Source organism: Pinus tabuliformis, chromosome J (assembly GCF_031772625.1).
Source record: "Pinus tabuliformis cultivar Carrire ecotype Pingquan chromosome J, CPIR1, whole genome shotgun sequence".
Classification (NCBI taxonomy): Eukaryota; Viridiplantae; Streptophyta; class Pinopsida; order Pinales; family Pinaceae; genus Pinus; species Pinus tabuliformis.
The window spans coordinates 1,148,590,127-1,148,605,889 of NC_142295.1; positions in this window are offsets into that span (position 1 = coordinate 1,148,590,127).

Genomic DNA, 15,763 nt, shown 5'->3' on the forward strand with positions numbered 1-15,763 from the left:
GATGACCGAACTTACATGCCAGCTTGGTTTACGTCATGATAGTTCAACCCCTTATTATCCACAAGTGATTCATTGGTCGAATTGGCACAACATGCTATTTTCAGCGCTTTGGGTGTACCGAACTTCAGTAAAAACATCAACAGGGTTCACTCCTTTCCAACTAGTCTATGGTTTGGAAGCCGTGTTACCCATTGAATGCGAAACCCCGTCACTGCAAATGGCCGTCGAGTTACTTCCAGCCACTTCCAAAGAGGAAAAGCGTTTGTTATACTTAGCTCAATTAGATGAGAATCGACGTGATGCTGCATTGGCGATCGAGACTCACGCAAAACGAATGAAAGCTCAGTATGATCGAAATGTGACCCCTCGAAATTTTTTGGAAGGAGATCTAGTCTTAGTTTATGATCAAGCTAATGATAAATTAGGCGCTGGAAAATTCATTCATATGTGGCATGGTCCCTATGTTGTCAAGCGAAAGCTAGCCAAAGGGGCTTATGAATTGGTAGACTTTGATGGGGACTCTTTCGGTAAACCCAGAAATGGCCTTTACTTGAAGAGGTATTATTCTTAAAAGAATGGGTATGGAGATTTTTTAGTTAGGATAGTTTTTTCTTTCTAGCTAGTGTGTTTTAGTTTAAACAGTGTGCTTAGCTTAGAGAGTGTTTTTTCGTCATTATTCCTACTTATCTTGGTTTTACTCTTGATATTGCAGATGTCGATGCCTCTCCAAACATACACTGGTTTTGCTGATGGTGCTTGTCGTAATACACGGAACATCTCTTCCGCAGCTTGGGTTATCTATTCGCCCTCTGACGAGTTAGTATCTATGCATGGGGTAAGCCTCGGTCAAACAACGAACAACATTGCCAAGTATAGTGCAGTGATTGAGTTATTGTCTGAATCTATTTCATTTGGGATTCAGAGTTTGATAGTGAGGTTAGATTCTGAACTTGTTGTATTACAACTTAATAGAGTGTATGCCATTAGAAATCCAGTGTTATTAAGATTATTTTTGAGAGTGCGTCTCTTGGAACGTGAATTTGATTACATTGAATATCAGCATATTCTGAGATCTTTAAATACATTAGCAGATGCAATTGCTTCTCGAATGTTAAATAGACATTTGCAATAATCATACATGTGAATTTAAAATCATTCCATAACATGATTTACAAGATAAGCCGGTAATAGTGATATATATATATATATATATATATATATATATATATATATATATATATATATATATATATATATATATATATATATATGGAGTGTGTCAAAAAATACATCGTCCTCGGTCATAGGTTGAAAAACACCTTATGATCGGCAAAAATGATAAGTACAAAAAACAAAAATGTCACATGTGTCCACAATAGGCGATCATCCTATCACTGGTGATGATCTCTATAAGAAACCACTGCATGGGCCACCTTGCAAAGGAACCTCCTAAAAGGTCCCGGGACTCCAATCACATAGCGCTGAAGTCGATGAGGAATGTCGTCTATAGTGGTCTCAGGAATATCTCCTGTCAAGCGCTCGAGATGACCCTCCAACTCGGCCAAAACCTCTGCTGATTCATCCTGTGGGGCTGGCGCGGGTGCAACTGGTTGTCTCCTCTCGAAAGCCCGGAGAGCGGCTGGTCGCTATGGACCCACATCTGCATTTGAAATTTTTGCTATCAGTTTTGAGACGATGAAAAAACAAAAAAAAAATTAAAATAGGAAAATTTTGAAAAGGATTTTACCTGACTCATCCCACTGCTCTCCTGGTGGAAGAACTATGTCTGGGTCACCACGAAAATCTATCCCAGCGTAAGGAAAGTCCTGAATGGAAAAGACCTGGTTTTCCAGCCATTGGAAATACTCAGGTTTGAACCGAGCAACCTCCGTCCTCTCGTCCAGGTGACGGGCCATGACTGCGACCCATTGCATCAGTTTGGGCTCTCGAGGAAGCCCAGCTCCAACAGTAAGGTTCTGTGGGATCAGCATAGGAACCCTCTCCAGGCCAAAACTCACGACCAAAGCCCCATAAACAAAGGTCTTTAGTCGTCTGTTCTTGGCCCTGGTCAGTTGGCCTTTCACATTGGCCAACATGGCATCGCACCAGTTGAAGATGGTGCCTCGAAAGCAATCAACTGCCATACGCATCTGCGATCCGGTGGCAATATGTAATGCGGCAGCTCCGCAAAGTCTGGTGACAGTAAATGAAATCACCATGAGCTCAGGATGGGATATGGTCTTTATGTCTATCCCTTTGTCTCTAGCCTGGATGTTGCAGTACTCTAGCCAGAGGCTATCGACAGACTAGCCACCTGGCCTAGTCCCGTGCAGAGTCAAGTCTTCGCCTCTCTTAGGCAAACCAGTCAAGAAATAAATGTCCACTGGCTCGATTTCGAGCTGGTGGCCGCCAATGAAGAAGCACTGGTCCTGTATGCTCCATCTGTCAACCAGCCACTGTAAGAAATCCACCTGAGCCCTCATGCCAGGAATGGCCCACAATTTGTATAATCCGCATGCCCTCAAAGCATCAAGTGAAGGCTGATGATTCCATGTGGCAACATCCACGTCCTCATGCTCTCGTTCATGCAAATCTAGCATGATGTACTCTCTACATCAAGTATAAAGATTAATTAAATTGCTAGAAAATATTTTGATTGGTCCATTTTTGAGAGTTTTTGGGTTCAAAACCCTTGCGGCAGTGTACGCACCCTCCGGGTTAGACACAGTGTGTGGGACCGCACTTTGTGTACACGGAAGGTGCGGACCCCGAGCTTTTTCCTAATGGAGAAAAAGTCGGGGTCCGCGGGTCCGCAATGGTAAACCTGCGGGCCCCCACGCGTGGGTTTTGCACCTAAAAACCCTCCCAAAAATGAAATGAAGGACTAAAACAAAAAAACTAAACGGTTGAAATTGAAGAGTAGGATGATGTGGATTAGTTCGAGAAGACGGCACTCGATTCCGAAGGTTGGATTTTCCGCAATCTTCACGGGAAGTTTTCTAAGCAAAAGCACTATTTTCTCACCCAAACTCAAACGGTAAAAATGAATTGACAAGGTCCCTTTTTATAAGTTTTTTGAGTAAATAAATCGCAAATTTGATTATGTTTCACTTTGAAAAGGTATTTGCGACATTTTTATCCATTTCAAACAGGTATGAGTAATGTTTGTGTTTTTGTGTAGAACAAAGGATTATTCAGGCGAAATCTACCATTTTCGACAGAAAAACATGTAGAGTCATCTTTAAGCTCTTTTCTGACTCCTAAAACATGAAAAGATTGCCGAGTGTTTCTTTTAGACTCGTTAAAACGGAATTAAAAGACGGTCCACTTACAGCTCTTTTCCGACCGTAAAAACATGAAAAGATTGTCGGATTTTTGTCGTTTCAAATTCGATATTGCTTACAAAACAACATGTCATTGATCGCTTTTTTACTTTTTCAGGTCAAAGGCACTAGTAACGAAAAGTACTCCTTGATCGTAAAAGATCAAGCGGTTCTCTCAAGTATTATTTTATACTTTTTCGGGCTTGGGAGACAAAAATTTACGAAAAAGGTCAACCCTGGAGTCTTCTTAAGTTTTTTCAGACTCTCTAAAATTGAAAAACGCCGAGTTTCTCCTATGCTGGACTCGTTAAAATTTCACAGTAAAGGACCTGTTCAATTACAAACAGGAACGAACCACTCCTTCTTAGGGTTCGAATTTAAACTAAGTTGGACTCATCCGAAGGATGAGCTTATAATCAAGCAAATGTTATCCTCCTCAAGCTTGTAAAAAATAAAGAGGTACTTGCCAGAAATGGTGGGGGAAAAGAGAGAAAAATGAGCCTGTTTGTCATACTTTGTAACCACTCTTGAACATGACACTTTTATTCACCTGGGTTGCGAAATCCTTTGCCTAACAGTTGATCAAACCACATTGAAAGTCTTCAGTCGGTTTCTGGGTATTAACTTTGGGTCAATTGTCACCAAACCATCTGTCGTGTCGTTATGTGTTCAAGAGGTCACTGCCAATAAGCCATTCAGCTGAAAAATATCTGTCATCCATCTTGACCATCCCTGAGTCAGTTCTTGCAACTAAATTTCTTCAACTTGTTCTATGATTTCGTGTTGTGGGCTTGCCTACGACGGATCGCTTTCTATCGACATCAGTTCATTATCTAGAAAGATGATCTAGGAATCATCAGTACCTTGAGATATGCATGCATCAATGGTAGGTTTCTCGCCTTTGACAACAGTTTACATCATTGACTTTCGATCAAAGGATTCCGTGACATGCTCGACATCAACACATTTATTCGCATCTCATGGATTGTACTGGGTACTTTGAGAGCCATTGACATCACTGGTGGTTTCTCTCACACTTGTTAACAGTTTACATCATTTACTGGTAATCAAGTAGTTTCTACCATGTTCGACATCAACACATTCATTCGCATGGATAGAATTGTACTGTTTTGGGAAGTAGAAATGAAGACCCTAGATCTAGTTTCCATAATCCAGGCTGCGAGGAATTTTGTATTCATTATATAATGGACTATTCATAAACAGATGGTTGCGCCCATACTGTGTCCACATGAGTCTATACTTGTGATGTTTTACAAGATCATTCCTATATCAGAGGAGTAGTTAGTTTTTCTAGTCAGTTTTGATTTCAGCATGGGAATGCCTACCTTAGCCATGATATGATCTCATATATATATTTTGCATTGAATTTTTTTACAGGTTCCAACCAGGTTCTCCACAAGATGATCCTCGAAATGATAAAGTAATTCATTCTTCCTAAATGATAAGAAATCCTCATCTACTACAGACTTCGCACTTTAGGGGGCAATCTGTTACACAAAAATATCGTCATCATGATTATTTGCAGTCAGTATGGGTCTATCATCACTTGTACTATCCCCCTAAGCAAGTCTCAGACCTCAGCTCTTCAAATCAAGCTTTGGAAATGAGAGAAAGACATTAAAAATCAATGTAACTCTGGTTTCTCACTTTCTCTCATGGTCACCTGTGGTCCCGCACCTTCTGTGTACAAAAAATGCGGACCTGCCCGCTCTATCCCTAACGGTGTAGGTGCGGACCCCTGTGAAAGTCAAAAGGTGCAAGTTTTATCTTAAAAAACTCACTTTGGGTTAATTCTAGAGGTTTCTAGAAGGAATTTTGACGTGGATTGTTCGCTCTGAGGTGGTTCATGCATCCCAAAAGAGAAGGAGCTAATCCCTTGATGAGAGGAGCTATCCCTTTGAAGGAGGGCTTTATCCCTTTGAAGGAGGACCTAGTAACCCCCCTCCATTGCACTATAAATACAAGCATTGGGCTGGTTGATAGGGAGGTTAGAAGCTGAACATTTTTGAGGGTAAATGCTGGTGAAATCAAGACTTCCTAGTTAAGCCTAAAGAGGAGAGATCACATACCTCTTTTGGTTTCATTGGGGAGTGAGTGAAACTTGTCAAAGTAGAGGAGACTTCTTGTGGGACATTGGGAGGAGCTTGTACAGCGTCAAGGCGAAGGTTGTAAAGTTCTTCTTCCTTTGAATTAATAAAATCAAACTTATTTTTCTCAACAAGTATCTTATGTTATTTGTTTCATGGACTCCTTGACTTTCATGTTAAATATGTTTTAATGCAATTGGCTTTTCAAGTGCTATTTAATTTGTTTGCCTTGTTTGTGTTTGCAGATTCGTGAAAAGGAGCTCATTTGGATCGAAGGAGCGAGGGCATCCACAAGCTAGCATTGGACCTAAGGTAGGCCCTAAAAACACTTGTTTGCTATTGTTCATAAAAGCATATTTAGAGAAAGATAGTGTCTGGTTGGTTTGCTTGTCATTAGGTCTTCTTTAGATTCTAGGAAGGTCTATCTTGTCCGCAAGATCGACTTATTCCATGTGACATTTAATATGTTTGTTTCTAAGATAGCTACCTGTCTTAGTGGGACTAACAGCTCTGAATAGACACTAATTTTCCTTATAACAATCGTCCACACAGTTGAAGTGGCTACACATCAAAAAGCAAGCAAGACCAAAGAAGAAGGTGAAGGCCTCGATGTTGGCCATTAACCCGATCACCTTAACTGAAGGTGATCTCCATGACATCAGCAAAATGGTCCATGATGTCAGAAATGAAGCACTTCAAGATTTTATGCAGGAGCACCAGACTGTGTTGGGGCCCCTCAAGGCATAGTTGCAGGAGTTACAGGTGGGTCCCCCTCATGTGGGTACCTTTTCCACCCACCTTGTAGTAGGATCCTCAGTAGCAAAGCAAATTTTTCACGCATGGATGGAAAACACGTTAGTGTTGCCAGAAGGGGCCCTAGTCGTAGCAAATTTGAACGATAGATTTTCAGTTAACATTTTGAAAGGCCTTGGCCTTAATTTGGCTACCTTTCCTCGAGAGACATTGTATTTGCTACGGGATGGGATAATGGCAAAGCTGCGGGCAAGGGAGAGCCAAGCGATCCAAGTTCGTAGCGAACAAAAGATAAACATGGAATAAATCAACTTGCAGCATGACGAATTGGTGTTGCAAAATCAGGACTTGGAGCAGATGGTAGATGACGCTTGTGGATGCGTCCCAGAGCTAGCCATCCCAACAAATCTACTAGTAGAGGTGCACATCCATAGATTGGCAACTGGATTCCGTGAGGTCAGGGAAGAAATGACAAAGGTTCAGCTGGAGCTAAATCTTCAGATCACCAAGCTGTAGTTGAAGACCCAGTGTTCCACTCCCTTGGAAGTCATAGAACAATGCACTAGGGCTATTGCAGCAGGGTTGGAAGAAATTGGGGGTACAGTGCAAGACTGTATCAGCATGCTGGAACAATAACTTGATGTCCTTAAGACTTTGCAAGAGGACCCCAACATCCAGCCCCTGGAGATAGAGGCGTGAGAACTCTAGAAATAACACGATATTTTCTGAGGAACTACGTAAATAGTAGTCCTCACTCAGTGGCTTGCAAGGATGCAACAAGCTAAGGAGCTAAAGGAGAAGATGGATGCGGCGTGCCATAAGAAATCAGTTCTCAAAGCATGCATTCAGCCATGGATTGATGAGGCCTTCACAATCACAGCGAATATTGAAGGAAAGCTTGCAAACATACAGGGGATGCACATGTAGATGCATGGAAGCACACCAGACATAGAGGTCTCAGAAGAACGGGTGCAGTAGGTTCAGCAAGCAGCAGCTCAATGTGTTGCGGACATCAGTACCGTTTGAGAATAGTTGGAGGGATTCTACACCAAGATCGTCGCACTGACAGAGTGACTTGAGGGTGAGTCATGATGTTTGTGTTGGGGGCTTGTTGGGCTTGGAATCCCCCCACGGTATGTTTTAGGGCTCAAAGCCCAACTTTTGAGTTGATATTGTTGCAAAGCTCCAAGAATTGCAGGCGGCAAATGTATGTTAGAGTCATAGGGTTGTCCGCCCTAGTTTTCAATGTAAGGTCGGCCTACCCATGGTCCGCAGACCATGGGATTGTATAAATAGAGTGAGGCTCTAAGTTGTAAAGAGATATGGAAGGAATGGAATCTAATAGATAGCACAGTAGAAGAAAAGAGAAAGTGTAAAGTGTGTCTTGGGTTGTAAGGTAGGAGAAGGCTCTGTAGCTGAGTGCACAAAGACCTAGTTGTCCACAGCTGAGTGTGCAGGGCAGAGTCGAGTCTATAGCTGAAGGGAGATAATAATAAAGAGAAGTTTTATCTTAAATCCATGTATCCATTCTTGAGTTATTGTCTGCTTATATGAAATGCAATTATATTGTTTCTTTACTGCACGCACTGGTATGAATTGTGAATATTGTCAAGTATAATCGAAAGCACAATGATGAGATAAGTTAATCAACTAATATCATATTACTAGTAAGGACTTGGGTAATAGCAGTGTTGGGCCCCCGAGTACGGTTGCATGAAGGCAGTACCTCAGGCTGCGAGGAACAGGTAAGTGTGCATAACAGCGTGCGCGCAGGGTCTAACCGTGGACCACTTGAACTCATTAAACATCTCTAGGGTCCAGAAACTTGGTCTAGCACCCTCCGATACGACCTCGGGTGAGACCTCAGTCTATGCTCTGTGGATTGTTGCCGAAAGGGCCAATAGTACCGGGATTTGTTTGGCTAAATCACCTTTGAACCTGGGTCAGGCCCCATCAAGCCAACACCCATGGTATTGGCTAAGGCTCTAACTATATAAGGAGGATAATATCAAAGTGCTAAGTGTGCATGTGAAATGGTTTTCTATGAATACTTCAATCTGAAGTATATTTGCATTGTAAGGGCCATAGTTGACACATAGATCTGAAATAATTTTTCACTGATGAATATAATGATGGATGAGGATCATGAGACTTTAAATGAATTTCCATTGTATGATCTACTCATGGAATGACTAAATCTAAGTATTGACGCATTTTTTTATCTCTAAATATTATAATATAGGTCTTTTTGAATTTCTGAAGAGCTGTGCAATTTTAGGTCAAAATTTACAGATCTGTACTTAGTTTGGTCTCGGTCAACTTGTGTATACACGCAGGTTCATTTTTAAAAAATCACGTACATAAAGAAAGGGTCTTTGTTCATAAATGTCTGATCAACCTGATTAGTGCTGCTATGTCTTTGTTGTTTGTGAATGATGTCCTCATGTTGATCTGGGTTGAGTAATAATGTCTGAAGTATAACTCATTGAATGATGAAGTTGAATTTGGTTACATGTTGATCTATTAAAAATATTATTGATGTTGCTAACTATATGAGGGTTCTATAAGCTAATATAATATTTCATAATAACTTTGGTCAACTTTGTTCTGATTCAAATTTACAAGTTTTTAGTATATTGAGATCTATATGCAGGTTTCTCTGTAGGAAAGAAAATATACACACGGGTTGCCTTAAGTGAAGTAGTGTATACATGTTGGCATATGAATGATCAAGGTTGCAGTTGATTCTGTGTGTTGATGTAGTATTCTAAGTTTGGTTATGTGTTCTGGTTAAAGTGATCTCAATGTTCTGTTTAAATTAAGTTGGTGTTTACTTTAGTTGGTCTACAAGTTGTGATGTATTAGGGCAGGTGGATCCAATGTGAAAATTTATGAAATTTGGTCCATGAATGTGGCTGAGGGTTGGAGCCTTCAGTGAGGAAGTTGAAGAATCCTGCTAGTAGTAGCAGGTAATCAGATCAATGGGTTTGAGCTCCCTTACAATAGGAGCTGGAGAATGAGTGAGGTTGCAACCTTTAGCAGGTGGGTGCCTGCTTATTGGCATGAGTTTGCATTAGTAAATGAATGTAATAATTTTTTGATATTAATAAGTTTGAACACTGAGATGACAACATTGGCGGTTTTCTTCCACATTGGGTTTCCACCTTAAATCTTGTTGTTCATGTGTGTTTCTTGTGTGTGATACTTTATTCCATTCTTACTACACCTTCTTACTGCTTATCAAATTCTTGATAAATCTCTTACATTCTGGTTTATGTTTAACAAAAAAATAATTAGTTGTTTTACAAGTTTACTAAGCATACGCCAGTTTCTTTTACAACTGTCGCATACATATGCAAGTTGGTTTCAGTAAAGTTTCGTACATATTTAGAAAATAAAATTATTATTGTGAGCTTTTAAAATACTGATTCACCCCCCACCCCCCTCTCAGTGTCTTTTCCAACAATCGGTATCAGAGAAGGTCCTTCAAAAGAAGCTTGATCTCTTGAAGGAAGATCTCCCAAAATGAGCAATCAAGATGGAATGACATATATCAGACCACCACTCTTCAACATAAATCATTTAATATATTGGTATACAAGAACTATATCCTATCTTTAGTCCCTTGGAGAAGATGTTTGGGAAATTGTGGAAGGAGGTTACCAATATCTAGCCGCAGTTCCCACATATGTAGCAAAAAATAATACGTATGAAACTGATGCCAAAGTTGTCAATGCATTATTGGGAAGTCTGATAGAATCAAAATTTGTCAAAGCTATGCAATTAAACACATCAAAAGAAATATGGGACATAATCATTGAGATCTATGAAGGTGATACCAAGGTAAAAAGTGTTAAAATTCAAACTCTCAGAATTCAAAATGAAACTCTCAGAATGCATATCATGAAAGTATTGCTAGTTTCTTTCTACGTATAGATGAGATTGAAAATCATATTAAAAATCTAGGTGAAGAATTAAAGGACACCACTTTAGCAGAGAAGATCTTAAGATATCTAATTCTTAAATTTTATTCAAAAGTGTCTTCCATTGAAGAGAAGTAGGATCTGCTGACTCTTACTATTGTTCAACTTCACGGGATCTTGACTACTCTTGTAATGGTTAATACTCATTCGAGTGGCATGTTGGTATATGGCTTGTCTTGATGCTTGGAGGTCGCGGGTTTGATCCCCGCCACTGCTGCTCGGATCCTTCGACAAAATTTTGGTGGCCCCGCACTACCATGTCGTAGCCTCTGGTTGGGCCACGTCTCAGCCTATGGTTATTCATGAACCATCCAATCAAAATCTACCAAATGCACCCAACCAAGAACTGCCACTTGGAATCATATGATTCGCCGATTTGCACAGTCACTTGCACAATCACCCTGTCACATAGGCATACCCAATAAGTGCAATGTCAGTTGTACGGCCTACTGACTTGAATGTCTGCATGTTTTTTTTTTAAATTTTGTTGTTTAGGAAAGTGAAATGAACATGATTCTAGGAGCGTATGGTGCCTGTTGCACATGAAACGCGTTGCACTAGATTTAGGATGACGAACAATATGCGGTTGTTCAAGTTCCACACTGATTCGATAACTTTGAAATTTGAGATATTTTTTTGTGCACCTGATCAACTGTATACTTGACCACATGGAAAACTTAACATGTGTAAGCAATGTGTAATCAAACACACTCATTCATGAACACATTTAATCAGGAATAAATGAAAAATACTTGAAACCAAGCTTACAAGAATGATACATGTAACCGAGCATACAAGAATGTAAGCAAGCATACAAAATGATACATGTAAGTGACATATGTCAACATGTAACTAGTCTTACACTCACGTAGATTCACTTCAAAATAACAACATCAACTTTCACATGACGACATCACTACAACCATGATCGACATCATGCAAATGCAACAAGCACATGGAATGTAAGCCTACGAGACACACATGCAACCAACATGCATGTATGACCAACACACATAACCCATCTAGTCCGAGGGGTGAACCATGCCTTGATACCACTCTGTAACAACCTCCTCTCACATCTATCCAAGCAGCTAGCCAGCGAGTGTAATCATGCAATGAGAGGCCACTATGATATGATTTGACCTCCTAAGTCATGTTAAGGAGGCAGAAACGATGGAAACACACCATAGGGATGTTGAACATTAGCATTTGGACCCTCAAGAACCATCCCAACCTTTCTGCCAAGTAGCCCCTCGGTCCCACCTGACCCCCAGATGCTCCTATGCTATAGGCCTGCCAATGTCTAGGAGGGTATGGACACTCCCATGCCATAGGCATGCCAACATCTAGGGACTATTTTGCTCAGTGTTGTGCTAGCGCCCCCCATATTTGAGCCACATTTTCAGGCCCAGAGTCCAGGTTATTGCTCAGAATTGAATGACACCTTCAGAACAATAAGCTATCAAGGAAATGATAGTACAAATGCAATTACTTGAATAGTACCTTGTCTAGACTGCTACTAGCCATTACAGGCATCTTGTCAAACATATCATGAATATGTAATCTATAGGTGTAAATAATAGATCTAAGCATAGGGCTCTCATACTTAGCTGAGAATCGCTAAGAGGTATCGATGCCTTAACACATTAACTTCCATTTCATCCATTTGGTCATAGATACATTTTTCATCCATTTATAAGTAAAAACATGATGAGAACCATACACATATACTTTCGTAGAACACATACATAACCGACACAATAGTAGTAGAAATACCAATGAAATCACAACCATATGATCCACATATAAACTAGTATAATACTCATAGAAATAAAAGGAGAAATAACCTCATATTGATGATGAAAAATCCAAGCCTAGCATGGGAGTTCCACATTCCACCCGACCATAGAATGGCTAAGCCAAATCTCTCTTTGGCTATTCAACCCTGTGTCATATTCCACACATGAATGTGGGATCTCATAGAACACATCAATCCAAAACCACCCAAGACTTCCATAGGCCAACCACGTCAACCCATCAAATAATGATTCCACCTCATGGTCAGAGATTACAAAATCATCTTCAGTTTTTTCTTTATCTAAGCCTTCTAGGGCTCCAAAGCGTTTCTTCCAACCAAGGTTCCAAGACTAGTAACTCAACCAACAACTTTTATCGCGCTCCAGATCATTTTTCCAACCAAGGCTATAGGAGTAGTAACTAAACCAACCAAGGAATCCAGAGCATTTTTCCAACCAAGGCCATGAGACTAGTGACTCAACCCAAGCTATTACAAGGCTCTAGAGCCTTTGTCTAACCAAGGCTCTAGGAACTAGTAACTCAAACCAAGCTAAGGAAACATGAGAACCAGCCAAATAAAAACAACGAAATGGACCCACAATCTCCATGGCTATCCAGGAAATAACAAGGCTAGGAAATCCACTATCAATCACAACCATCCTCCATGCTAATTATAGATCATAACCAACAAACCACATGCATATGCCGTGCATGCCAAATATAGTGAGGAAAAAAACATGCAACTCAATACCTACAAGAAAAACATGTTGTATATGTTGATCTCGATGTCCTCTTGCACCTTCCTGCTCTTCCTTTGCCTTCTTGCTCCAAAATCCAAGTATGCGACACCATCCAATATTTATCCAAGAAAACTCTAAGTATCCAAGAGTATGAGAGAAAGAGAGAATAATGAGGGAGATCAAAAACTAAACTGAAAAAACATTACCAACTGATCCTCATAAGCCTTTTTATGAATGAGGCCTCTATTTTCTTCATTTTCCATTATTTTCCTTCAATTGCCTCCTCAAATGCAACCTATGACCTTTCACCTCCCTTTTCTCCTAATTTCCATTATTTTCATAAATAAATGTGCCAGAAACGCAATTTTCCTTTCTAAAGCCTTAGCCATTTCCTTTACCAATTTCCATAGCCATTAATCAATCAAGAGGGATGAGTATCCCATCAACCGCTATTATTATTTCTCCTTTGTTAACTTTTATTACATGGAATTTTCAAAAGGGATGTTATAGAACCCTCTCTAAAGTTAGAAGTGCTAGATCCTAGATTTAAAGTGGTTTGGGGTTAGCTCTGCAATTTCTTTTTTAGCCTAGCGAAACTATGGACTCCTAATAGTTATAAAATTAACCTTATAACTCAAGAAAAGGGATTTTGGAGGCGTAAGCTTTGGAGAGCTAGTATTGGCTTCTCTACTTGGAATAGGAGAGAAACATATTCTTTGGAGAAGGAAGAAGCGACTTTATGTTCCGCTGTTGGAACTAGTGTCTCATCATTCTAACTATGTACTTGGATATTTCACCTTATTATTGAATTCAGTGAGCCAACACATATTCATGCATGTATTGCAAATTTTTTAGGACTATTCTTGGGATTTTTATGGTATATGTTGTTTTCATATGTACTCAAGAAATTGAGCTATTTTGGTGGATTTGGTACTTTTCTTGTTGAATGTGTGTTTTAATTTTTTATAATAATTATGCGAACTATTTTTGTAATGAATCTTTTTATTCTCTCATGTGTCTCTCTTAGGTTAGTACTTTGTGTCACACAGAATAAGTCGATCTTGCAGACAAGATAGACATTCCTAGAATCTAAAGAAGACCTAATGAGAAGCAAACCAACCAGACACTATCTTTATCTAAATATGCTTTGATAAACAATAACAAACAAGTGTTTTTAGGGCCTACCTTAGGTCCAACGCTAGCTTGTGGATTCCCTCGCTCCTTCGATCCAAATGAGCTTCTTTTCGCGAATCTGCAAACACAAACAAGGCAAAAAAATTAAATAACACCTGAGAAGCTAATTGCATAAAACATATTTAACATGAAATTCAAGGAGTCCGTGAAACAAATAACATAAGATACTTGTTGAGAAAAATGAGTTTGATTGTATTAATTCAAAAGAAGAAGAACCTTAAAACCTTTTCCTTGACGCTGTACAAGCTCCTCCCAGGGTCCAACAAGAAGTCTCCTCTACTTTGACAAGTTTCACTCACTCCCCAATGAAGCCAAAAAGATGTGTGATCTCTCCTCTTAAGCTCAACTAGGAAGTCTTGATTTCACCAGCATTTACCCTCAAAAATGTTCAGCTTCTAACCTCTCTAGCAACTAGCCCAATGCTTGTATTTATAGTGAAATGGAGGGAGGCTACTATGTCCTCCTTCAAAGGGATAAAGCCCTCCTTCAAAGGGATAGCTCCTCTCATCAAGGGATTAGCTCCTTCTCTTTTGGGATGCATGAACCACCTCAGAGCGAACAATCGACGTCAAAATTCCTCCTAGAAACCTCTAGAATTAACCCAAAGTGAGTGTTTTAAGATAAAACTTGCGCCTTTTGACTTTCACAGGGGTCCGCACCTACACCGTTAGGGACAGAGCGGGCAGGTCCGTAGCTTTTGTACACAGAAGTTGCGGGACCGCAAGTGACCATGAGAGAAAGTATGGAACCAGAGTTACATTGATTTTTAATGTCTTTCTCTCATTTCAAAAGCTTGATTTGAAGAGCTGAGGTCTAAGACTTGCTTAGGAGGAAGGTACAAGTGATGATAGACCCATACTGACTACAAATAATCATGGCGACGATATTTTTGTGTAATAGATTGCCCCCTAAAGTGCGAAGTCTGTAGTAGATGAGGATTTCTTATCATTTAGGAAGAGCGAAGTACTTTATCATTTCGAGGATCATCTTGTGGAGAACCCGGTTGGAACCTATAAAAACATTCAATGCAAGATATATATATGAGATCATATCATCGCTGAGGTAGGTATTCCCATACTCAGATAAAAACTGACTAGAAACTAACTACTCTTCTGATACAGGAATGATCTTGTAAAACATCACAAGTATAGACCCATGTGGACACAGTATGGACGCAGCCATCTATTTATGAATAGTCCATTATATAATGAATACAAAATTCCTCGCAGCCTGGATTGTGGAAACTGGATCCAGGGTCTTCATTTCTAGTTCCCGAAACAGTACGATTCTATCCATGTGTTTAAATGTGTTGATGTCGAACATGGTAGAAACCACTTGATTACCATTCAATGATGTAAACTGTTAACAAGTGTGAGAGAAACCACCAGTAATGTCAATGGCTCTCAAAGTCCCCAGTACAGTCCATGAGATGCGAATAAATGTGTTGATGTTGAGCATGTCACAGAATCCTTTGATCAAAAGTCAATGATGTAAACTGTTGTCAAAGGCGAGAGACCTGCCATTGATGCATGCAGATCTCAAGGTACTGACGATTCCTAGATCATCTTTCTAGATAATGAGCTGATGTCGATAGAAAGTGATCCGTCGTAGGCAAGCCCAAAACACGAAATCATAGATCATGTTGAAGAAATTTAGTTGCAAGGACTGACTCAGGGATGGTCAAGATGGATGACGGATATTTTGCAAATGAATGGCTTATTGGGAGTGACCTCTTGAACACATAACGACACGACAGAGGGCTTGGTGACAATTGACCCAAAGTTAATACCCAGAAACCAGCTGAAGACTTTCAATGTGGTTTGATCAACTATTAGGAAAAGGATTTCCCAACCCAGGTGAATAAA